General features: G+C 42.9%; 1 protein-coding gene across 2 annotated transcripts in view; it reads left to right on the forward strand.

Moving 5' to 3' along the window:
• The first annotated feature begins 5,329 nt into the window (after positions 1–5,329).
• The window catches only part of RALY (RALY heterogeneous nuclear ribonucleoprotein), a 278,971-nt gene continuing 257,758 nt past the window's right edge, over positions 5,330–26,542 (forward strand). For both annotated transcript variants that reach the window (XM_063145266.1, XM_063145277.1), the window contains exon 1: positions 5,330–5,501. The gene's annotated coding sequence lies outside the window, so the exon portion shown is untranslated. The remainder of the gene's footprint in view (positions 5,502–26,542) is intronic.

Raw genomic sequence — 26,542 nt, forward strand, 5'->3', positions numbered from 1 at the left:
CCCCTGCAAAAGTTCAATAAACTTTTAATAACAACAAGAAGATTTAGGATCAGATTACAAGGTGCAATCCTGTTATGGAAGTGGTTAATGTCAAGATCAATTTGTCTGCTGTTGTATATCCAAACATAAAACAATATATATCAGTGGGCATAGAATTATTGTGCAAACGTAATAATAACACCTGCAACTGACAGAGAACACTTATGTGCCTTCTGGGAGATCCCAACCCACCATTTAGAAATGGGAATCAATCCTATAAGATGGCTCTGTAAGCCATCTTCTTATCATAGAAGCCAAGGTCATCCCTTTTTTTCCAGTATACCCTACAACATTTTTCTTTCCACTTTTATTAGAGAAGCCACTTCTGTTGAGCCATCCCTTTTTAGTAACTCCCCAGAGTGGCTTCACTGTTCAAGAAGTACAAATGACTGTGATATGTACTTGAGCTGGAAAAAACCAAAATCTTCTCTTTATTGGAATTCTTATAGTTTATTTTGTTGTGGTTGTGGCAGATTCGCTGCTATGTAACATTTGGGAATGAATTTCTTGACTTTGACATTGTTTGCTTCATTGTTATTCTTTTTGTACCTGTAGAAGAAAATAAAAAATTCATTAAAAGGAAAGAAAGGAAAAAAGGATTGCATGGCCATTGTGCTTTTTTGCTGCAAAGCAGATGAATATAGACAAAGAAAGGAGAGTCTGAAGTCACAAATATATTTAGGCTTTTTTTAAAAAAGAAAACTTTTAAAATATTTTGTCTTGATTTACTTTTCAGTCCTAGATGTATGAAGAACTGGAACTGGAACAGATAAGGACAAGATAACAATGTGCAATCCAAAGATCAGTGAGTTACACAATTTTACAATGCAATCTTATACATTGTCTACTCAGAAATCCCATTGGTTTTATTTATTTATTTATTTATTAAATGTATATACTGCCCCACAGCCGAAGCTCTTTTAAAAGTTAAAAACAGTGAACATTAAAAATTATACAAAATTTAAAACCATCAAAAATATAAAATCAACAGTATAAAACAACAGCATCCATTTAAACAACAACAGTTCTGGGGTCCATTAAAAAACAAACAAACTTAGCATAAGTTGTTAAATGCTGTTAAATGCCTGGGAGAAGAGAAAAGGCTTGACCTGGCGCTGAAAAGATAACAATGTTGGTGCCAGGCGAGCCTCATCAGGGAGATCATTCCATAATTGAGGGGCCACCACTGAAAAGGCCCTCTCCCTTGTTGTCCCTTTGATGGCACTTACTTCTAGGTAAGTGAGTAAAGGATTGTAGCCTAAATATTGCTTATGTCCTGTAAACCAGGGTCCCCAACCTTTTTTGGACCCACTGGCACATTTTGGAATTTGGGAAACTGCTGTGGGCACCACCATAAGATGGTTCCCACAGAGGGTGTGGCTTGTCATATGCTGTGTGGTCTAGCTAGTCAAAGGGGATGTAAATCAGCCAAGTAACAGAGTACAAACAGAGAAACTCCAAAGCCAATTCACATATTTGATCCCTATAAAAGCACAACAAAATATCCATTTAAAGATGCAGTGCTGTGCATGTAGAAATGTAGTTCTTAATTATGGAGATTTCACTCTCCTAGCAGAAAATAAGAAGAAAGCAACAGATTTACTTTCATTGTTAAAGTGTATAAAACCTGGGATTTGGAGACTGTAGTAGCAGTTAAAAATCTAAACTCAGAAAGTATAAAATGTTGAAAATTAATATGGGAATTAGTTGTTTGAATCCAGAAATGTAGCTGTGTACCATTCAGGAAATCAACTAGAAAATCAACCTAAGTAGATATCAGATATTCATTAGTTTTTAGATTTCGAGACAAGTGTCTCGGGTAGTTTAATCCATTTCTGGTGCTTCCATTGCTGCCAGGTCAATGGTGCTATGGTGGGGAATGGATCTGTGATGGGTATCTTCCAGATGTTTTGGACTTCAACTCCCAGGAGGCCCACCTAGCATGGCCATTTGTATGAATATTGGGAGATGTGGGCTGAAACATCTGGAGGACACCAGGTAGGAGAAGGCTGGAGAAGGAGGTAAAATTCTTTTGCTAGTCAGCTTGCATAGGTCCATGTAAGTGGCAGGGCAGACTGATGATATGGGCAGCCATGCCAGGAAGCAAACATATAGTGCATGCTCAGTGCTCCCCACCTGCTCCTCCAGCCATGGGCTTATCTGGCAAAAGTAGCTAAGTCCAGGAAGTTGCCCACCATTTTGATTTTTCCCACAATGCCCAGAGCAATGCTACATCAGATATTTCAAGGCATCATGCAACTAAATCAAAATAGCAGCAAGTTCCCACCAGATCAACCTGCACGCAGCCACAGGGCCAGGATGGTGGGCAAGCCAAGCATCAGTACAAGTCCAATAATGCCAGTGTACCTGTGTGCAGGAGCCAAAGTCTAGAGTGTAGCAGGCACATAATTTGGCTCCATCGGTTAGTCCAGAGTAGACTTGAACTGCTGGGTTATTATGTTAGATAGCTTTGGAATCTGTGAACAAGGAGTCTTGAGTAGCTCACTAGCCTAGAGTGACCATATGGAAAGGAGGACAGAGCTCCTGTATCTTTAACAGTTATAGAGAAAAGGGAATTTCAGCAAATGTCATTTGTATACATGCAGCATGTGGTGATATTCCATCTTTATCACTACAGCTAAAGCTGCAGGAGTCCCGCCTACTTGACCAGATACAAAAGAGGGCAGGAGCCCTGTCCTCCTTTCCATATGGTCACCCTGTGCAAGACCATCTGCTCTACAAGAGGGGTATCATCTGGGCCCCAAAAGCCTTACCTGTGGTGGTGGAAGAAGCCAGTAAGTTCCATCTAGGCTCCACACAGTAAGGCCAACAACTTCTAGTGACATTACAGCCATTTTGATGAAGGTCAGGCTATTACTTGGTGGTCTGTGAACAGTCAATCCCATTACAGTTAGTTGTTATAAGAACTATAAGAAATGGTACTTGAGTTTTCTTATTCTCCTTTTCCCTTCCTGCCCCTTATTCCTTTCCTTTCCTTTTAGATTGTAAACTGAGTATAGGGGCTGTCTTGTTACTATTATTAGAAACTTTGTGAGCCCTTTTGGCTGAAAAGTGGGGCATACATGCTTTAAATAAATAAATTTTGCTGTGCTGGTCTTCTTACTTCTCTGTCTAATTCACTACTACCATTAAACAACACATTTGTGTCATTGAATCCATTTGCCACCTTAACTTTTTTTTTAATTGTTAAGCCAGGGGTAAACTGGGCTATTTGATGGCCCTGGAAACAACTTACTGCAAGCTTCTGATGGAGCAAGTCAACTCCTTTCTAATTGCACAACATCATGTAATTCTTTTCAGGCTAATAAGGAGCTTGGCACTTGATGGTTGTGTTTTTGGTTGAAATGTTTTATACTCGTGCAAAGATCTCTTTATGAATATGAGTAGGAATGTTGCCACTCGCTCTCTTTATCCTGGCTCATCCATGCTTCCTTTCTGCACATATCTAACTTATGGCAAGTTAAGCTGCAAGTTTAAAAGCAACTTCTTTGGTGAAAACAAATGGGTACAGCAGCATTATTTGGGGCTGCTGTATCATAGAATCATAGAATAGCAGAGTTGGAAGGGGCCTACAAGGCCATCGAGTCCAACCCCCTGCTCAATGCAGGAATCCACCCTAAAGCATCCCTGACAGATGGTTGTCCAGCTGCCTCTTGAATGCCTCTAGTGTGGGAGAGCCCACAACCTCCCTAGGTAGCTGATTCCACTGTCGCACTGCTCTAACAGTCAGGAAGTTTTTCCTGATGTCCAGCTGGAATCTGGCTTCCTTTAACTTGAGCCCGTTATTCCGTGTCCTGCACTCTGGGAGAATCGAGAAGAGATCCTGGCCCTCCTCTGTGTGAGCATTGTACTGGAGCATTGTTCTAGGTATTCTAGTGCACCACTCTCAATGCTTCACTAGCGAAATAGCTGTTGTACCTGGTCCTCTCCACATTTGCCCCTGCATGGTAGACCACAGGTTCAGGCCACAATGACAACACTGCCTATTTAAGGCTGCAGTCCAATTCAGAATTAGGGAAAAGACCCTTGGGCTTAACTTGACTTATTCTGCACAGCATGGGATTGCAGCGCTGGGGTGATCAATGGATTGCCACTTTTACAAGGCTTCCCCAGCCTGGTTCCTTCCAGGCATAATCCCATCATCCCCAGCCAGTATAGCCAATGGTCTGGAATCCTGGAGTTGTAGTCCAAAAAATATATCCAATGTATCTGGAAGGCTGACATACTTTAATCATCTCATATCTTCAGAGGGATTAAAGGTGCAATCCTATGCATGTTCAGACTGGAAAAAAGTCCTACAACTCCCAGCATGCCCCAGCTGGCTGGGGCATGCTGGGAATTGAAGGAACTTTCTTCTGTCTAAAAATGCAAAGGATTGCACCTTAAACTGGTTTGATCCAAAATTCAGCGGTGTATGATATTTGGCATCAGTCTTTAGGGGCAGGAGGAATAATTTAGGAATGTCCACTTTACCTATCTGTCAGAAGAAGCCCTATATACGAGTTTACACACACACACACGAACACGTGTATCATTTTCATGGAAAAGATTACTGATACCTCAGCCAAGACCGAAACTGTCCGGTGGCGACGCTCTGAGATCTCTCCTGCCGGCCTCTTTCTCGCTCTCTCTAACCAATTGCCTTCCGCACAAATCGTTACTAGACTTGATCTCAATCCGCATATTGAGAACATTGATGGCTGTATTAGAGATGCGGGAGGAGGCTCGGTCCGTGATCGGAAAGAGAGAACTGTCCAGGTTTTCCAGAAGCATCAAGCCCTCTTGTTTCCTGCTTGCCAGCCCGCCTGCTTAACCAAGTCTTTATGTCACCGCAAAAGCACCGAGGAGGACCCGGCAAGATGTTGGAACTGTGATGATTACGCGCCGCTTGGTTCAGGGATCACACCTTGTGATACAGCCGAGCAATCGACCTCCCATTCCCCCCTCCTCCTTCCTCTTCCCTCCTCCCCACCTGCTACCTCCAAGAGAGGACTTTTCCAAAATCACTCGTTCGGGGGGGGGGGGCAGAAGAAACATACAGCCCTTCCTTCTAGTCCTGCTTGGCGCCCCTCGCCTCTCTTAGCGAATCCCCTTCACTGCCTGCTCCAACTTTTCCAGGGCGTCCTTTGCACTCCCTTTCTGGCGCAGAAGCCTGGCGGTTGTGGAGTTCTCAGCGCTCGCCTCCCCCTCCTCCAGTCCTAGCAATGGTACGTTCTGCTGGAAGGACTCTTAGCGCCTGGACTCTAAGCTCGATCAGTGTGTTCGCAGCTCGGTAGAGTTGGCAGAGGGCGCTGGCTCAGGAACCTGGCGGTGGCTCGGGCTGCTGCTGCTGGGCTATTACTCTCTGTGTGTGTGTTGGTGGCTCTCTCACTCTTTTCTCCTCCCCTGTCTCTCACTCACTTCTTCTTTGACATTTTTACTTCTGAAAATTTTCTTGCTTGGTGAGTATTTTTTTCCTTCTTCTTTCTTCCCCTTCTCCAACTGCTTTTTCCCCTTTATTCTTTTCGATTGCCAACGAAAGATTAATTATGAATTACTTTTTGGTTATGTTTTTCTCCCTTTTTTTTTAAAGAGACACTTTTGGTTGTCCGTTTGTTCTACATGCAGTGTGAGGTCTAGCAACTGAACTTACCTTTTCTTTTTTTGGCTCTCTTCCCCACGCCCCTACCCCCTCAACTAATTTTTCCTTTGCTTAACTCCCTTTTGTTTTTGTTTTTCTCCCCTTTAAAACATCTAGCTCTGTTTTTGCAAACTTGTTTCCTCTCTATTTTAAAAACCCATTTCCCTTTTTCTTCTTCAAATGCTTGACAAGTGTGTGTGGTTCTCTTTTGTCTTTGAACTTTTAAATGTTTCCCCCTTTCTTTGTTATTAAAAAAAAGTCTTTAGTTCTTGTGTCTGCCAGATGATATAGCACTTTCTTGGACTTTTTTTTTATGGATTTGGACATGCCTATCAGAAATGAAATCTTTTTTTCCCCTCTTTTTTTTTTTAAACCGTTCCTTGCAAATTGGATTTCAATTATGTTTTGTGCTGTCAATACTTTCCACCTGTTTTAAGTCCCGTGGTGAGTCTGGAAGGGGCAAAGAGAACAGAGGTGCTACTGTGCCAACAGAGATAGGCAGGGAGTTGTGGGGGAAAGTTTTTTTTCTGAATCTTGGGGGACCCAAATGTAGGACAAACTGCTTTCTGTATAAGAGAAGCACTAACATGAATAAAGAAACAACAACAACCCAATGTGTGTTTGTTGCAGGTGTGTTGGCTTCTTTATGGCATACATTGCATGGCTGCTTATCCTGACTGATACCTGACAGTTTGATTGATGGCTGCAGATGAGAATGTTATTTGCAGAACTGTTGTGAAAGGATATGGCCCAAATCAAATTTCAAAATGTAACCTCTTTAAGTTTTCTTAGGTCAAGATTGCTCTTGGGGCAATGCTGCTAGAATATTCTGTGAATGATCCACTCCATGGGTCACTGTGGACTATATTTATAAGGGTCAGGAGTTGATTTAGCAAGTGGACTTTAACACATGTTTCTATCACAGGAATATAGGGAGCTGCTTATAGCAGGTCAGGCTACCTGTCTGTCTATTGTCCATTCTGGATGACAGTAGTTCTCCTGTAGATGTCTTTCCCACCACTTTCTCCCTGGTGTGTTTAACGGGAGGTGCTGGGAATTGTACCCGAGCCCTTCTGCATGTGAGGTATGTACTCAGCACTTCTACCCACCTATGGTCTCTCCCCATGTCCTGCAAAGTTGCCCGGTTTCCTTTTAAGAGGTAATGCTAAGGCAGGTCTAGTACTGTTTTAAAGGTACATCTCTGTATACAAAATGCACTACAATCCCCCCTTCTCTCTTTCCTCATTCCTCTGAAGAACCTTCACTGGGTTCTGAGATGGTGGAGCTGAGAGTTCGTGACTTGCCCAAGGCTGTGCAATGAACTGAGCAGGAATCTGAACCTTGCTCTCTCACATCTAAATCAAACATTGTAGTAGTTCCTGCACTGTTCTCTCAAAGTGGGAATTCCATCTTGCTGCTTAGAAATGTGCATCTTGCTAATTTCAACAGTTATTGTCTTACATGTACATAGTCAAGCGTACAGTGTATATTTGAATCTGGGCACTTTGGGAGGGTGGGGAATATAATTGACACCACGCTGTTCTTTCCAAAATGAAATGGTTTATTCAACACAGATAAGCCTGAGCTCTACTCAGGGGCTCTCTGTCATGTGAGTTTATTCCTGTTAAGTTTATTCCATCCTTCCTCTAAAGAGTTCGGGATCCTTTTAGCCTCACCACAACCATGGGAAGTAGGTCAAGCTCAGAGGTAGTGACTTGCCCTGAGGCATGCAACTGAGCTTCATAACCCAGTAGTTTGTGAATTTCTCAGTCAAACACAACACTCCCGCACCTATACAACACTTGATCTTCACTGCAAAATTGAGCAGTGTTTAGACATTATTAAATCGGGCTCACATAAGCTCAGACAATCTTCACATAGCTCGGTCAGTTCAAATACCACAATACGGCTGCAGCTTGAAATAAAATAAGGATGCTCTTGAGCCTTAGAAAATGCCCCAACTTGGCAAAAGCTCCATTGTTATATACACTTTTCCTGATTGGACCAGAAAGAAGCTTCCCTTACTTGCATTTGAAAACCTGTTGTTCTCAATAAACAGGCATTCTTTTTAATTGGTGTGACACTGGAAGTCCTGCAAACATGCCAAGAACATCCAGGAAAGAGGCAATATGGAGACAAATGCAGGACCTTGTTTGCATGGTCTCTTGAGCCAAATAAGCTGTGATAGGCAAGGTGGGCTCATGCATCACCTTCTAAAGAGGTCAGATTGGTCAAAGTGAGCGATGTTGAATAGATGGTTTTGAGGGCTAGGTTTACCTTTTTATGCAGCCCAATGTACGAACTAGCTCAATGAAAATAAATCCCACTTCAGTTTAACTGGTGTGCAGGTTGGGCTGCTTAGAACGTGCTGTTTGAAATGTCTCGATTCCATTGTGGTATTCGATTTGGCTTTTTCAGGCGCATTGTGCCTGGTTGCCTCTGTCTAGTTGCTTAGAGTAGGCACTGTGCGAGGAGTGTTTTTGTGTGTTTGTGTAGTTTTCTTTCTTTGCTTTTGAAAGTGGTTTTTTTCCTGCTGACTTCTGTAATAAGCCAACGAAATAACACACATTGGGAATGACCCAGTCAAAGTTCAGCACTTTTGAGTCCCATTCGTTTCATGTTAACAGCATGCTGCACTGTCCTGCTGAAATCAAGACAGTTTCGATCTTCAGAACTTTGGCTGGTTCATGCCTGTTGTGGCAAGGAACTAAGATTTTATGTGGCTGGTTTTTGTTGCTGCTGCTTTATTTTCTATTTTTTTGTAAACCTCAAAAGAAAATAACTCTGCTGGCAAAGGAGTTCATGTTGTGTGAGGTAAATCTAGACAACATCACAATAATGGAGCAAGAATAGAGCTCTTTAGAGCCTCTTAAAAGCTTCCCACTCTCAATAGTGGCTTGTCACTGGTATTATTCATATTTATAGATGCTTTTCGTTGCAGAGAAAAATGGGGCTTGGTTAGCATGTAAGGCGTCTCTGCAAGAGGCACATACCTTAGACTAATATTCCTCCGCTTCCTTGCAGAACGCCAGTGGAGGATGTATGTGGGCTCTGACTGTCAAGATAAAGTTGTAGATGGATTTCAAGGGAATGGCAAAACAAAGAAAGTGAGTCTCAGAAGGGGGATTGCTTCTTTTGAAAAGGCAGATAACAGTCGGTGATTTGGGAGGGATGTTTTATCTTGTATTGTGCTTGTGGCTAAGAACACTTGCCACTGACACCAGATGTGTCGAGGAGGAGGAGGAGAGCCTGTGTGGCAGGGAAGAAGATGGTAGGAGGGAGAGGGCAAGAGTGGGTCTAGGGCTTAGAATGTGAGACTGGTATCGGAGTCAATAGGGGATGGAGAGATTCTCTGGTGACTGGGGGGGGCAGGATTGTGGAGGTGCACATTTATCAACCAAAACCTTAACTGCAGGCCTCTAGCTGACTCAACGTGAAGATTAACATTCTTGAATGGAGATCACTTAATTTGAAAGCAAAAGTGATGTGATTCAGTTCTTCAAAGAAAAGAAAGGCAAAGATTGCCAACAAGAGAGCTTTCAACAATCCAATTCAACAATTCATTCAATACAAGGACCAGAGCATTTTGTTCTACATCCCATAATGCTCATTGTATTTGTAAGTTTCAAGCCTTTGATTAAATGTAAAGATCAAGCCAAAGGCAATGGTGTCTGGATATAAAATCAGAGTAGTTCCTCGATAGCCATAATCCTCTCAAACTATTAATATGTTTCTTAGTATTTGAATACCTTGCAGTATCCAAAGTGCACTAAATGCCTTATTTCAGTCCCTGTAATACCATTGTAAGGTAGATCACTAATACTATTCCCCTCTTACAGATTGAGGATGGGATGGGGCAGTATTGAGAAGACCCTGCAGAAATAAAATCGCTCAACATACAATCCTTAGTTGTGGGAAATGCCAGTGGGGTTTTTTTTTCATGAGGGGGGTGAAGTTAGGGTGTGGAGGGAAATGTACGTGGCCTTTCTCTGGTTCCTCTCACTTTATAAACTCTGTTCCATTGACCCTGGCCCTTTGTTAACAGCAGAAGAGAGATTGGAATGATAGTTTTCTTAGCTGACACTCCTGATCTCTACAGCAGAGGTGCAGAACCTCTTTCAGGCTGAGGGCCAAATTCCATTTTGGAGAAGTTCTTGGGGGTGGCGCTCCAATGATGAGCGGGGCTGAAGGCAAAAGTAGCAGCCCTATTTTAGCTTAAATCACTTAGTTACTGCCAGTAACTAAGCCTTGGTGGAGGAAGGCATTTCAACCTTTTAAAATGGGGCAGAACTGCACCAGTGGTTTGGGGAATGGGAGTGGGGCCTGGAGAAGTGGACATGGTTATGGGGGGAGCTAGGGCCAGGTTGGGGCTCTTACCTGAGTTTCCCCATCCCTGCATTACCGTCCATTTTCATTCTCAAGAAACAGCCTGGGGTTGTTGTTTCTCTACCTGGCGTGTGGAGAAATGCATTTCAAAACTTAGAAACTAAGATGAATTTTATTTCAGGCTTTAATACAGGCTATATGTCCACAGGATTTCTTTTTGTCGGGCATGCATCCGAAAAAGTGTGAGGACCTTGGAAAGAATATAGTGATGGAAAGGGTGCATTTAACTAGCAAAGTGATATAGGCTAGCACAGAGGGGGAGGGCACAAGAGGAGCCAAGCCTGAAATAATGAGCTGAATCAATGTAGGATTCACATACATTGGCACGGCAAATGCTTTCTAAATTCATAAAAATTGGCTAGGCAAAAGTGTCTTGGGTTAATAACAAGCGATTTTCTTCTAACCCATAAAGCTGTAATGAGGTAGTTAAAATGTAATCCTAAACCTACACTTTTCATACCTATATTTATAGGAGTAGGTTAATCTGCAGAATTCATGCTGATCTGGATAATCTGAATCTAGCTAAATCGTAGAGAGAAGCTTTTAGAGAGGGATGCTAAAAGGCGATAGGCACAGACATTTCCCCCCCAAACCTGAGATGCGTCACTTTTTTTTTCCTGCAAAGACGCCTGAGGCTACTGCATTTTAAGAAGACAAAGTTTTTGTTTTCAAGCTGGCCTAGAAAAAAAATCCCAGGGATAAATTCAAAGCAAAGGTTTTCAGAAGTTGTCATCTGTGATTAAGTTGATCTCTGTGTTGCATAAGAACACTCTGCTGTTCTGGGGGATAGTGAGCTCTAGCTGTTTTCTTCCTTCCATTATTTAATGCTCTTAGAAGTTCAGGTGAATTGTAGTATCAAAGGCCTTGACTTTGAAGTGTACATTTTTAATTAGAAGGTCACGTTTTCCACTTGCTGAATCCCTTAAGAAACTTAATTCTGGCTCATTTTGCAGAATATTAGAACAGGTGGCACCAAGATTTGCCAAGGAGCAACTTCTTAGCAAAGGAATGTGGGATTACTTTTGCAAATGGGGTGCTTCATGGTCAAGCATAATTCGCATAAGCAAGGGAAGAGAAAATAGTTGCTGAAGTGTTTCTTTTTTTAAAAAAAAACCCAACACTTCCCATTTTTTTCTAATCTTAAAACTGCTTATTCTTGTGGCCCATTTGCAGTCTGCTGAACCATGAAGGTGTAAATGATTTGAGTGCTGCAAACTGTCCTGAAGTCATCTTCCTACTCAGTCATGGTAACATGTAACCTCATTCATTTAACCCAAAGGCTGAAGAAGAGCTGGTTCACACATGCACAGATACCATGTGATATCTCACCATGTGGCATCACTTTGTTCAGTGACTCACACCTCAGTGCACCAGCAACCTCCACTGAAAAGTCTGGTGTTCTGAGATTCAGTGATACGAAAGGGCTGCCTGTGATCTTTGAGCTACGACGGCTGTTAACACACAGGCGATCTGTCACATCAAGTGATGAATATGTATGATGTCATGCTACAGATGGGCTTACTGTCTGCGGATGATGTGGTTTGTAGTCCATCATTCTTGGAGGGAACCAGGTTGGCGAAGGTTACTCTATGCCAAAAACATTTATTGCAAACTTTTCCTTTCTAAATATCTTCTCTGCTTTTTAACAATAGCAATAATTTTAAAAGACATTTATGAAAAAAGGAAACCGGGAATCTTCCACAATGAGAAGTTCCTCCATGCCAGCACTTTCGTCCAGTTGAAATTAAAACTGTTGTTGGAGTTGGGGTGGGGAGTTTAGTCCCATTGTTTCTTGTCATCATCTCCGTGAAAAGCATGGGAAGTTGCTTCTGCTCCTGCTTCAATATTTGGAAACTATTGGCTTCAATATTTGGAAATTATCCCCAACCTTTCTTTGGTAGACTATATGCAGCCAGTCTTCCTCCAGCTTTTACTTTTGATCTCATGGATGGGGCGGGGGGGAATTAGAGTGGGGATGCTTGCTTGTTCATGCAAGCACTCCTGCTCAAATTGTTGCAAGCAGGATTGGGAAGGCTAAAGCTTGCTGCAAGTAGCAATGCACACACAAACATTTTAATTTGGCCTGCATTCCCAGGCCTTTATTGGCTGATACCCTAGATCCTTCCCTCCCACCAAGGCCAAAACAATTACCTCTCAAGAAAGGATGGGGTAAGTCAGCAGAGGGCTCCAGCAATGACTGGAAGGTCCCAGTGGGCCTTCTAGTCATGATCTGGAGTACAAACCCCATGATTCTGTAACAAGAAATAAAGCTTATGGGTCATTTACAGACAGACGGAACAAATATATTCAGGTAATTTGGCCTTGGGGAAGAGGGACAGGGTAGCAGCTGATAGAGAATTGAAATTTCCATCCTTAGAGCATTTGGTTGAATACCCAGAGAGCTCCCCACCCCCATGAAGTTTTATGAGTATTCACTTTGAATGCTCAGGTACAAATGCTTTTCCGGGGCAAGCACAAGCCTTCTCAACAGTACCTTTCCAGTAATTCCTCCTACATTTATTAGCATTCCTGAACTGTGATGTCCAAAGTTAACACAGTATTCCAAATAAAGTCAAGTAATATGGTGTCCTGGGGCCTGTCTACAAGGGCGCTTTGCCCCGGATTGCTTTGGAGTGGTGGCAGGTGATCCACATAATGCAGCTGCCACTCCGAAGCAATCCAGGGGCAAAGCCCCGAAGCTCCGCACTAAAAAAGTCGAGTACTTACATTGTTAACCCATCCTAGCCTCTGCTGATCTGGGCCAATCTAGCAGGTGTATTTGGATTAGGGATAGGAAAACGAGCAACATTCATGTTATCCTAAATTCTCTGAGGATCAACTTGATGCTTGTCTCTCCTTCAGTTTCCCTGAGTGCTTGCAATCACTGTTTGAGTTGCATGGACAAGAAAATTGTGCAAACCAAACACAATTGAACAGGGAAACTGCAAAAATCGGAGTATTTTTCAAAGATGTGCAACTCTCACCCACAGACATATTTCAAATTATGCAATTACAATTGATTTTTCAAATGTGAGCACATGTTTTGAGAATTTGTGAGACATTCTTCTGCTCATGAATGGGGCATGCTCTGCTGTTTTATAAGCACAAACAAAATTTGGATGTCTATAATCCTGCCTCAGTGCAGGATGTTCAAATGAATGATTGCTGGGCTCCTCTCCAAAGATACATTGCTGGGATTCACTGACATTTTGTTCATTGACCATCAGAATGTCTCAGGGTGGTCTGATTTTAATGATGTCATTACACAGGATCTGTTTTTGTTAATTTCAAGAGATCTGACGCCTGACTGTTTGAGCTCAAGGAAAGTCAGCCTGATTGCTTCAGATGTTTGCACCCTCTTGGGCATGGGGACAGACTCCTCAATCAGAAAGGAAACAAAATGAATTCTCTAGGATTTATGAATGGTGATACAACTATTGTTTTTGTTAACCGTCCCGGGAACTTCGGCTACTGGGTGGTATAAAAATGCAATAAATAAAATAAAAATATTGTTGGAACACCCTAACCATATTAAGCAATGTAACTAGTGAGTTGCTTTGAATACAACTATGTGGTAGAAAGGTGGTGTGCAATGTTTTAGGTTAAAAAGAAATTCCTAACTCCACTTGGCACACAAAGTGGCATCCAGTGATGTAGCTGTTCTGCCATTCTGACTATCTTAAGATTCTACCCAACGGCTGGAATTCAGCTAAAGCAAGATGCTATGTTGACCTTCCCCAACCTGTTACACTGGCACAGTAGTTCTTGTGCCTGATCCTATGCACATCCCCATTGATGCAATGGGCTATAGGATTAGTCATGCTTACTTAGTTATCAACCTCAGAGGGAAGGAGGTGAAAATGGTTTATCCCCACTGCTGTCATAACATGTAGCACACCCAATGAAGTGTTTCTTCCATATTGCTCAGACTCTCTTGTCATTCTAGGTGGTAACTGGCATTTACTGGAGACCCCTGTGTGATAAGGAAAATGGTATGATCAGCTGTGCTATACTGTATAGCAATGATATGGTGGAACCATCATGTGGAGCCTGTTTTTAGGCATCTCCCAACAACAGTGCTGACATGTGGCTGCAAAAAAAGCAAATGCTATTTTGGGCTGCATTAATAGAAATATAGCTTCCAAATCACGTGAGGTACTTGTTCCCCTCTATTCAGCACTGGTTAGGCCTCATCTTGAGTATTGCATCCAGTTCTGGGCACCACACTTCAAGAAGGATGCAGACAAGCTGGAGTGTGTTCAGAAGAGGGGAATGAGGATGATCAGGGGTCTGGAAGCAAAGCCCTATGAAGAGAGACTGAAAGAACTGGGCATGTTTAACCTGAAGAAGAGAAGATTGAGGGAAGACATGATAGCACTCTTCAAATGCTTGTGAGGTTGTCACACAGAGGAGGGCCAGGATCTCTTCTCGATCCTCCCAGAGTACAGGACACATAATAATGGGCTGAAGTTACAGGAAGCCAGATTCCAGCTGGACATCAGGAAAAACTTCCTGACTGTTAGAGCAGTATGACAATAGAATCAAATTACCTAGGGAGGTTGTGAGATCTCCCACACTAGAGGCATTCAAGAGGCAGCTGGACAACCATCTCACATATCCTTTAAGGTGGATTCCTGAATTGAGCAGGGGGTTGGGCTCGATGGCCTTATAGGCCCCTTCCACTCTACTATTCTATAATATTTATGTATGGAGAGAAATTCATACAAAATTGAGGAAAATAGAAATTGCGGGACGGAGGCAAGAAATAAGAGACGACACAAACTGTTGGATTTAAACTGGGCCACATTTTTTCAAGATCTGCAAAGGGGTAACCTATCGGGCATCCAGTCTGGCCTGCTTACAGACCTTTCTATGTAAAGGGCAAGCTTTCTAGGCCAGTGGGTGGTGCTGTGCTTTTCGCCCCCCTCCTGGCCGTCCCCTTATGGTGTAGAGAGACCTTCCCTTGTCACCCCCAACCCATGCCCCCTAGGCTCAAGGTGGGTGAGAGAGGTCGGCCTCAGAGGTGGTCCTTATCCCCCAGCCCGGCCACAAGGCTCAACCCTGGGAGCCCTCGGGAATCACCTATCACTGGAACAGTGCCTATGAATGCTCGCCATTCAAATCCCTCTGGATGCCCGTTCCTACCTGCCCATGAGTTAGATGTGACCAAATTAGCTTGCCACCAAATCAACCTAGTTATGCTCCCAGCCTATCTTACAGTGTGAAGTAGGCAAAACAACTCACATCCAATTCAGAATGTGATCAAAAAAATTCCTACTCGGCCCCCTAATGGCAACCAGCAAGCTCACACTGCCTGGAGGGAGGGAGCCGCGAAAGCAAGAGGGTCTGCGAGGGGTAAGTGGCCAGCTTTTAGTCAGACTAAAACCCCTCCCAGCCCAGTGGCACGAAATCCTGCCCAATGCAAGATGGGCACGTCTCCCCCTTGCCACGCCCGCAAATCCCTCCCCACGCCCAGGCTATGCCGGGCATGGCAGAATGGGCAATGCGATGATATGGAAGAGCATCATATTTAATAATAAAGTTAGTGTTCAGGGTATTCTCCCTTTTAATAGACCCTTCAATCATAATGCTCCCCTGTAAGATGTTCTTTAAATCATGATTAACCATAAAAAAAAATTAAATGATATTTTTGTAGGTAAAATAGCTATTTTTAAAAAAAAAATCTGAAAATTAAGCTGCAGTTGTTCACACACTTACTAGGAAGTAACTCACATTGAGCCAAGTGCTATGCACTTCAGAGAAAATGTATATAGGTTTAGATTGGAAATCTAATATTTCACAGCTGGTCATTCTTTATTTCACCCATTCTAAGGAATACTAGATAATTATAAAGTATGTTAACTACAACAAATTTACCTCATCAAGAAGATAAGGGAAATCAAAGTTTGTATTAATGTTAATAGTCAGCCATAGACACAAAGACTGCAAAGAGTAAATACTTCCATTACTGATTTTATCAGCACACTTATCTCTTTCCTTGTTAAAAGTAGCCTTCCTGATAGGGATCTAATGAGCATCTGTAATTGCCATTTCCATTGAAAATAGCTCCCAGACCTGTTAGATCCATTGCAAAAAAAGCCATCTTGTCAGATTTTAAAAAATGCACTAATTATGCATACAACAAGGGAGCTACACTTTCTCTACTAGGCTGCAAAAGAAAATAGCTAAAATTCAGGAATGATTATGTGCTAAATTGAATCTCAATGCATTTGGCCAAGTGCCCAAGTCTTATGGCTTTAGGGTATGGTAGTACTCTTCCATTACACAAATGCCATATGAGAAGTAATAATACAAAAAGGGTGGTTATGTTTTATCCCAGAATGCAAAGTTTGCTCTGGTTCCACGAGACATAAGAATGGATCTCGAAGCATGAGCAGCATGGAGGTCTTGGATGGGCTAAACAAATAGGCTTGGTTCCCTAAGTAAACCTGGTGTAGAGGTGCCTTAGTAGGATTTTCTCTGCTCTGTAGGGTGTAATGACTACAAAGAGAGACCAAAGCTGAATAGTTGTGATCAGGTTGCAGAGCCTAGTGATCTAGTCTTCACTACCAAAAAGGAGGGAGGAATTTATCTATCCACTCAGTCTCTTGGGTGAAGGTTGTAAGTAACGCTAATAATAACTTTCATCTGGAATGCATCTTGTGGCAATGTTGTTTAGGCAGGAATGAAAGGAGCCATTCTAAAACTGAACACATCTACTTCTAGCCTGCATCTTTGGTTATATTTTTTAAATGTGTATATATTGCTCTCTCCTCCAAAGAAATCAAAGCAACTAACAAAAAACAGGAAAACCAAAGCCACTATTAAAGTCATCTCCATCAGAAACAAAAGCAATGTAAGCTTTTGTGATCTAATTACAGGTGCAGGAAATGGATCAAAGTCATCTAAGATTTCAGTCCTGTCCATACTTGCCTGGGAGTAAGTTTTATGGGACTATGTGGGACTTGCATCTAAGTAAAGTGGCATCTCCAGTGCAGAATTGCAAAGCAGGGCTGAGAAATACCTCCACCTTGAGACCTTGAAAAGCAGATGGATATCCTCAGATGGCCTTGTCGTCTGATTTGACAGCAGTGGGCAAAATGGGCTATTGACTCAGTCTAAGTTCCCTGCTTATATACTGTTTTTGCCAGCAGGGGATGGCTGTTCTTCCACTTCAAACGCCAAAACCACATAATTATGAGGGGAGTTACACATTTTAGAATAATCCTGCAGATCCATAAAACTACTGCATAAGTATCACAGGTTGACAGTGCCTGTGATTCTGGAAATATTGATTAGTCATCTCTGTCCACCAGCGCTTTGGTTTTCAACCTAAATGTTTTATGTGCCTCCAGTGGTTTTTCATCTCTTACAGACCACCTTTCTGAAATGTGCAGTGGTTGTACTACCCTTTTCTCTAATACCTACCAAAATATTCTTTAAGTAACTGTAAATGTTGAAAGGCCATTTGAGTGTTAAGAGTGAGGATGGGGGGAGGCCAGAGGGCAGGTTTGAAGCTCTGTGGCTCATATAGAATTCAGCACTAGAAACGTAATTGGCATATGCTGATACCAGGGGAGATTCAGAACTAGCTTGGTTGTGGTATTGCTGCGTCATTCCAGTGTTATATCAAGTAATTATGGTTAATGAGAGGCAAGCCAGCTCCCCATGGCCAATGAGGGTTGTCAGCCCCCTGCTACTTCTCTCCAGAGGAAAATATTACAGGGTCATGCAGCATATATGCCAAAAAGGCAGCTCTCATTATGAATAATGTTTTGCTTTCCCTTCTCCAAATGGTGGTGTGTTCAATTCAAACTTGCACACAAAGTTTCCTTGGGGAGAAGAAGCAATGAAGACTTACAACGTTTTTGTCAACATTTTTGTTACAGGATGAAATATATGAAAGGCATTTGTCAGCCTGAGTGAGCATTGCCGTATTCCCTACCTTCCCTGCAACTACTCCAAACAAATGCAGACACCAAAATCGAACAAATTTAAAGCTGTCTCATACAGAGTCAGACCATTGGTCCATCTAGCTCAGTCTTGTCTACCCACTGACTGGCAGGGGCTTTCCAGGGTTTTAGTATGGATGGGGGAGAAATTTGTATCTCGCACAGCAATATGTGAAGTGTAGTTATACTTTGTTGTTGTCAGGGTTCCTTCTATAGCCTGGCCTTCCTGAGCAACTTTTTAAGGATCTCCGCCTCCTTAAGAGTCCCACTTTCCATCTTTTAACCTTCCCTGTTACATAGGGTTTAAGCACATGGGGTGGGTGACACTCTAGACACTCCTTGGTTTAACACAACAGTTTACTAATAAAGTAAAACAAGCAAATTACAACCAAAGGTATTTAGTCAATAGAGCTGAGTGATACCGGCATCAAAAGAAACGAGTTGCAAAAATACAAGTTCTTTACCGTAAACTGCTTCTTTCTGTTCCTTCCATAAGCTGTGGTCTTTCTCTGTCTCTGGTCTGTCTCCTGGCTTTGGTCGCTCACTTTTATATATACCCTGAATTCGCATTTTGAAGAAATGAAACTTAACCAGGGAATGAACCTTAACTGGAGAAATGACGCTACTCCTCTCAGGGATCCCAACAGAAAACTCCAGGTCTCTAAGGCCTGCCTTTATTACCTTGCTTCAGTAAGCCTCAAACCTTTCCAATTGGTCTGGTAGCTGAAGGAAAAAGGGGATAGATATCTTGGTCTATGCTTGTTTTATTATTTTACTTGGCTTTGGGAAGAACATGAAATGTTACTATTGCTTTATAAGGGAAAAACACTTATTTATCTAGTGTGGCTTAGTGGAGGTAGGGTGACCAACTGTCAAGATTTCCTAGGATTTGTCCTAGTTTTTGTTCTATCCCGGGTGTCGGGGGATTTTCTGTAATTTTCTATAATGTCCTGGAGTGATACACTTACCCCTTTAAGGCCACTATTAATGTGGCAGGGAGAAATGATGCGCTTTCTGGAGGTGTGACATCCCCACTCACTGCTCCAATTGGGGCTTTAAAGGGGGAAAGCATGTTATTCCCAGATGTTATAGAAAAGGGCACGACTGGAGCAGAGGAGGGGAAAGTGTGCTTTCCAGGACCTTCAAAAAGCACGTCATTTTGCCTCACCATGCTAATTCCCACCTCCTCTACTGGATGTCCTCTTTCTTGGTTTCCCAAATATGATCACCCTAGTGGAGGTCAATATCCATGTGAACTGGCATTGGTAGTTTATACAGCAGCAGCATAGTTGCCCTAGCATACTTGAGGGTACAGGGTAAGAATAGAGAAGTGCATTAGGTGGTGGCAGTGGACTGTAATTCTATCATTAGGGCTCTCAGTTCCACAGGGTGAGGCTTCATATAGGCAGTTCCTCCCAAAAAATTAACTATCTTCCAGTGGAGGCTGATGGCTCTGATGTCGGTGGGGCGGTAAAATTGCCCTGGGTTTCAGGTGTGAAGCTTCTTTAAAGTTCTGACTGAAACCTGGAGCAGATTCACCACCCCACTGACATTGAAGCCACTGCTATCTAGTAGCTAGAACATACTATCAGAAGCAAATGACCTTGTGTCAAGTTACCTAACTTTGCAGAGTTTTAACTACAGCACACTTCACTTTTCTGGTAGCAGAGTTGGGGCCATCTCCAGCAAGATGAATTATATATAGCTGGCTGGGTGCCCCCCTCCCTCTGTGATGTACTTTAGAGATTGATGCTGCACTTTCTAGTAGCAGTAGAGAATGGTGAAGGTGGGTGTATGTGTCCCTATTCCTGTCATTTCTTGAACAATGCAGCAGCTATGAAAATGGTTCCTAGCTTCTTTGCTTATGTCATTGAAGGAATATAATTTGGGGAGAGGGGAGGATTCACTGCCACGCACATTCCATTATGAGGTATGAGGCTGTAGAAAGAAGCCTGAAATCATTCAGATGTGTTAAAAAGACATTTCTGAAATCTATACATCCATTTCCTCTTAGCTTTCTAGAAAACTACGCACCCTTATGTCTTATCTCCCTAGATCCTGATAGTTGTAGTCCAACAAATATGGAGGGCACAGGGTTGGGGAAGACTGTTCTAGGTGGTGCCTACCTGTTTTTGTATGTATTTGCATGTGTATACGTGCTTGCTATGCTCCGTTTCCGGCTGTGATGCATCAAGTAGGCAAGCTTCATGTAGACATAATACTTCATGATCAACAGGCATGGGTGCAGTGGTTTTGGTTTTGTTGTTTTGCCTAATAATAGGAAAGATCCCAAATGTACAACATGCCAAGGTAAGCCCTGCCCTGCACCCAAAGGGAGCATATGGAGAGGCACCAGCATGACTTAAATGCCACTTTACAAATGGAAAAGCAGTAAAATTGCCTCAACAATAATTGTTTGGTGCAAATGTAGTACTTAGCCATGGTAAATGTGAAGCATAGTTTGTAAATCCATGGTATTGCATCCAATCCTTAACCATGGTTTACGACCTAAAACTTAATTACTCATCCATAACACATGAGCAAAGCAAACTAAGAATTGTGCCTGCAAGGGGTTAGCCTTATGATGTTCACACACACTACCACCACCCTGGCCAGGATCAAGGCCTACATTGTGGAGAAAATGAGATCTCAATCTTTTCTTTTGCACAATGATCAGAAGGCATTTTTTTATCCACCTGTGTACTGAGTCCCCTACATTTCTTGGCCAATACTCTCAGGAGCAACTGAAAACAAAGAGCAGGGGGCAAATTTGTTGAATGGTAAAAAATCCACTGACAAGGATTCTGCATGAATCTAATATTCCGCTGCATAACATCAAAAGCATTATTGACAATGCAGCAACATCAAAAAGACATCTTTTGGGTTTAATCTTAAATGGGAACGAAGGCTTTCTCGTATCCAAGAAGCAGCTGCTCAGTCTTTTTAACATGGTCTAAATATTGTAATATCACCAGCTTGTGCTGTGTACTAATAAGCCACAGCCTGTGAAAAGTCCTTCTGAGAGATACACCCGCAGAATGGTTATAGCTTGGGCCAGGCAGACGTGGTGTTGGTGGCTCACAGGAAAGATCTGGCTGAACAAAGCCCTGCTTGCTCTAATCCTGGTCATGAGAATTTGAGGAGGGCTGTCGTTCGCCTATGCAAGCACCTGTTCTTGAATGGTCGTGACATCCGTATACCACTGCATTGAATGGGGAGCAGTATATAAATATTGTAAATAAATAAAACACATCAATTTAAAAAGGCCAACCATCCATAGGATTGCACCCTAAATGGGCCTTAAGCATTCATTAGGTATGCCAAAGACGCCAATCTACCCCACATTTTTAAGGGGGAACAACAACACTGATTTATCTTGATAATACCACCATCATACTAATGAAGTATAAATGTTACCAACCACAAATGTTTTTGAAATACACTATTCTGCAATTTAATATTGTTTCTAAGTGTATGTAGGATCTTATTCTTTACTACAGTATAATATAATATACAATATGTGCCCTATTCTTTACTATATTCCAAGAATGTACCCTTGGGGGGTTTAAGGGGTAAAGGTCTGCTTTTGGATATAGACCTGCAGAATAAGAATGGTTAAAGAAAACCTAAAACTGGTGAAATTAGTTAGACTGACAGCTTCTCTGAAATTAGGTGAAGATTTCCAAGAAATACGTAGAGCTTGGAATCAAGAAATGCAATATATATTTCAAGATGAGATGACACTTCAGCTTTATATTTTAATAGCGAGTATTTCAACCTAATCTAATGTTTGTAAAAATGATGAAATAGATCATATATATGTAAATGTCTAATAAACAAATAAACTTTGCTAAAATTTCCCTCTCCACATGCCATATATTTGATGTCAGATGTATGACATCTGCTAAATACATATGTATAAAATGTTTTGCAATATTTTAGCTTTCCTTTGTGAAAGCCCGGTGAAATAGGATATGATGGTTCCCATTTTATAAATCTAAACCTGCAGCTGAAATCACATGACTTGCTCAAAGCTAGTCAATGAGTTCATGCCTGAAGTGGGATTAGTAGAACCTTCCAAATCATCTGTTTAGCTCCTGGAAAACAGACACAAATTATTTGTGTATATTCACAATGGGGTGGACCATCTTCTTCTAGGACCTTGCGCCATCATGCATTTCTATAGCTAACAATATGGAGGAGCTATACGTGAGTTGTGTGTAGAAGATGCTAGGTCCGATTAATGGCATGTCTAGTGAAAAGGATCTTGAGTATCCAGGCATTGGAAAGGAAAACTCTTCCTGGACCTCTAGAGAGCAACTGCCAATCAAAGTAAATGGTTCTGACCTGCTCTGAAGAAATGTCATATAAATGGAGTACAGGAATTTTGTGTTCTCAAAATCGTCTGAATTGCAGACTTTTTTGCAAGCAACTCAGAAGGTCTTTATGGGCATGTGATCTTCAATGTGTATCCTGCCCGCAAGGCATTGCTTTGAATGGAACAGCCATCAGTCAAGTGATTGGTCCATGAAGTTGCTCCATCTTCTAGGAACTCGGTTTCTACAAGAACAGTATGTGCCAATTGGAGTGCAAATGGAGGTCTGGAAAAAGGATATATTTTAGCCCCTGGTTTCTGTATAATTGCTGCACACCTACAATCACTTCTAAATGGACACTTTTCTTTGACAGCTACTATGAAAATGTCAAAATCCATGTTGGGGATTCTTAGGGAAAAGAACTGAAATTAAAACTGGCAATATCATAATGGCTTTTTTCAAATTCATGGTGCAACCACACTTTGGGTGTTACTAGACGAGGCTGTAGCGCACGTTACCTTCCGCAGTCACGTCGAGGCTTCCAGATGACGTTCAGGAGGATCCGTCGTTATCCTGTGGTGAAGCCTCTTTTCCCGACTTTAAAAAAGTGAGTTCTAGTGCGCCTTTTCCTGCCGTCCCGCGGTAACTCGGAGTACGTGTGGGAGGATGTGAGGTCACTGCGGTCCGCACTGGGCAGGAAAAGGCGTGCTAAGGTGGAGTGGTCAGCGGCTTCGGTCAAGCCGCCTCCGCCATTTGCGTGCAGTCCGCCAGCTGGGGCAGCGTGGCAGAGCGGCTTTTTTTTTTTACTCCCCAGTGACAGTTTGCGCAGGAATGGAGGACCGGAAAAGTGGCTAGTGTGCTGCTGGGGTGTGTGGGGGATGGGTGGGGGATGTGCGCCTGTTCTAGTGGTTTTTTTTTATTCCCCCAGTGACAGTTTGCGCAGGAACGGAGTACCGGAAAAGTGGCTGGTGACTCCTTGCGGTGGGCAGCTACCGTGGCCGCATAATGGCGGTGCTGTACGCTGCCTGTTAGTGTGGGTACCAGGCTGGCAGAGGGCAGAGCTGTTTGTGGGCTGCTGCCATGGCTACGGCCAGATGTGGGTTGGCTCCTTGGGATGGGGCAGAGGGCACAGAGGCGGTCATCGCCGCCGACACCTCAGAGGCATGATGGGAGATGTAGGCACAGAGTGCCCATGCAGACGATTGACCTCGGGTCATATGACACCCGCCATGACCCCCATCAGGAAGTGAGCGCACCAATGTTGACCCTCAACAGCACCAGCAGCACTTCAGCTGGCACTGCCACTGCCGCCGCCGCCGGGGCCAGCGGCGGCATCGCTGACGGCTGCGCAACTTTGCGGTCTTTCGGACGTGCGCAAACCGTGCAGCGAGCGAAAAAAAAAGCCGCGGCAATCAGGCCGGTGTGGCTGCGCAACCGTGCTCGCGGCGGCAGCAGCACAACCGGCACAAACTTCCGCCACAAATCGAAGGCAGGTGTGGAGCATGAGGCGTCACGGCTGAATGGGAAAATCTGCTTTCACCACTCCTCAACGACGGAACACCCGGTAGGTCTAGCAAAGCCCTTTGAATACTCTGTATAGTTCTAGTCACCACTCCTTAAAGATATTGTACATCTGAAAAAGGTACAGAAAAGGCAACCAAAATGATGGTGGGGTTGGTGCAACTGCCTTATGAGGAAAGGGCTGTTTAATTTAGAAAAATGGTGAGATAGGAAAGACATGAAATTATGCATGATGTAGAGAAGGAGGGTAGGGAGATGTTTTTTCTCCCTCTCTCATAATACTAGAATCCTGGATCATCTATTGAAATTGAGTGGTGGAAGAGTCAGAACAGATAAAAGGAAGCATTTCCCATAGTGCATAATCAAATGGTGGAATTCTTGACTACAAGATGTAGTGAAGGCTACATGGACAGCTTTAAAAAAGGATTAGACTCACAGAGGAGAAGGCTATGGCTACTAGTCCGTATGGCTGTATATTAACTCCAACATCAGGGACAGGATGCTTGTGTATAGCAATTTTGGGGGAACAAAAGCAGGAGGGTGCTGTTATGCTTGTGGGATTCCCATGAGCATTGGTTGACCATTGTGGGAATAGAATGCTCTAGGACTTTGGTCTCATACAGCATGGCTCTTCTTATGTTCTTAAGTCTTGCTTTCCAGTTATTATGCCAGAGGTAGTTGATTGTTTCCCCATTTATCCATTGCCATTCTGACAACATTGTAATTCAAGAAGACTAACAATAAAAGGAAATGGACAGATGGCAACTATTCTGGGTTAAGTGCTACCAGTCTACATTATATGCAGAAGCCACGAGGCCTCTCCAAGCTTAGCTAGAAAGTGCAATATTTGCTTAGGAGGGGAAAATGCAGTTTCTTTGTCAGCCTTTACCCACTCTTCTTAGTCTTGGTTGCTTGTTTATTTTCTGTGTCTGGCCACATCACTTTGAAACATTCATCATCTCTTATAGTCCTCCCTCTTTGTTCTGTCAGCAAATGTTGCAAAATGTACCTTAAATTACCTTTTCTTTCCCTGAGTGAACAAGCTCTGTGTACTCACAGATAGGCCTGTTTTCATCGTTAAGTATAAATTATGGTGCTCTTTCACTTCTGCTGTTTGCTTCAAACCTTTCTCCAGAAGACCTTCAAGGCTTCCTGAGTGCAGGAAGGGAATGTTTCCTCCACACTACCACCAGCTGCCCCTGAAACTCCTGCAAAGTGGTCTGACAAAATTAAAAATTAGAGTCTGTGAAGGCAGGAAGCAAAGTAAATCAGCCTCAGAATGTACAGTTCAGCATGCGGGTCCCAGTGAACCAATGTTTTGCTCCCTGCACCAAGCCATATTGCAAAACAAAATACGTCTTGTTTAAAACCACATTAGCTACGTGACAAATGGGCAAAGACTCCACAGAATAATATTTCAAAGTTTCTTGGCATTTTGGCTAAGTTCAAGTGTGAAGAATACATGGTCAATGTATTGTAAGGTGTACAACAAGAATATGTAAAGGTATGTGGCAGGACTTGATGCATGCCTTGGGCTCACCACTTCAGACAGACCCTGTCATAAGTAAAAACTCAGCATGTTATTATTATTATTATTATTATTATTATTATTATTATTATTATTATTTATTTATTTATATAGCACCATCAATGTACATGGTGCAATTTTTTGGCCAACGTAGAAGTCAAGTCTAATGTCACTCTAGTCAGGCCTTCCACAGACTGGCGCCCACCAGATCATTTGGATCAACTCCAGCCAGTATGGACAATAGTTGGGGATAATGGGAGTTGTAGTCTGGAAGGCACCAGGATGGGAAAGGCTTCTCTAGCCCATGTGTGTTTCTTGGAACTGCCCCTGCTGTTTTGCAACTGGCTTCATCCCTGGTGTAGGGGGGTGCAGCTGGCCGGCCCCAGAGCTGCCCCCCACATGCCTCTCATCTCACCACCCCTGTAGTATGGTACATGTGCAGTATATGTGCAGCTATGGCCTTGGGGGGTTGTCTCTAGTCTATTGAGCCAGGGTATAGGTAGTAGCCAGTGCAAGAGAGAAGAGGCTGGAAGATAGGCCTGGTTCAATGCCAATGACAGGACAGGCCCACCAGCCCCTGACTATGGGTACCGCAAATTTTCACTCTCTGGCCATGGTGGCTTTATACAGCCAGTGTTCATATCCAACCCGTACCAAAACAAATGCATACAATGGTAGCCACTGCCACAAGCCAGTAAAAGTATATGAAAAACATCATCAGAGATATAACATAGCCAGAGGAAACTATTTAAGAAGTCACTGCTGAGTTCTGGACCTTGGATATTCTTTATGGCTCCTTAGCTGAGCTGCTCCCTTTCTTTTACCACTGAGTAAACACCACTGCTGTATACATCTGGGATTATAGGGCACGGCTTCTTCTTGGCAAGGTTGAATCCTGGCATCGGCACTTTTAATAAAGAGTTTTGTTACATCCAAATGTTAAACTATCCTGCTGTTACCATGGAATCAGAGATGGACAGGATCTGAATAGTCATCTAATCCAGATTGACATAATTCCGAGGCTGGACTGGCGAAATTATGAATTCTATACCATGTTTTTAGTACACTCTTCCAGACTCCCATAGAGGGAGATTCCCTTGGAAGCCTGCTTCAGTGACCTACTGCTTTTACAGCTACAATTACACCAACTGAAGCAGCG

This window comes from Elgaria multicarinata, chromosome 1 (genome assembly GCF_023053635.1).
Source record: "Elgaria multicarinata webbii isolate HBS135686 ecotype San Diego chromosome 1, rElgMul1.1.pri, whole genome shotgun sequence".
Lineage (NCBI taxonomy): Eukaryota > Metazoa > Chordata > Lepidosauria > Squamata > Anguidae > Elgaria > Elgaria multicarinata.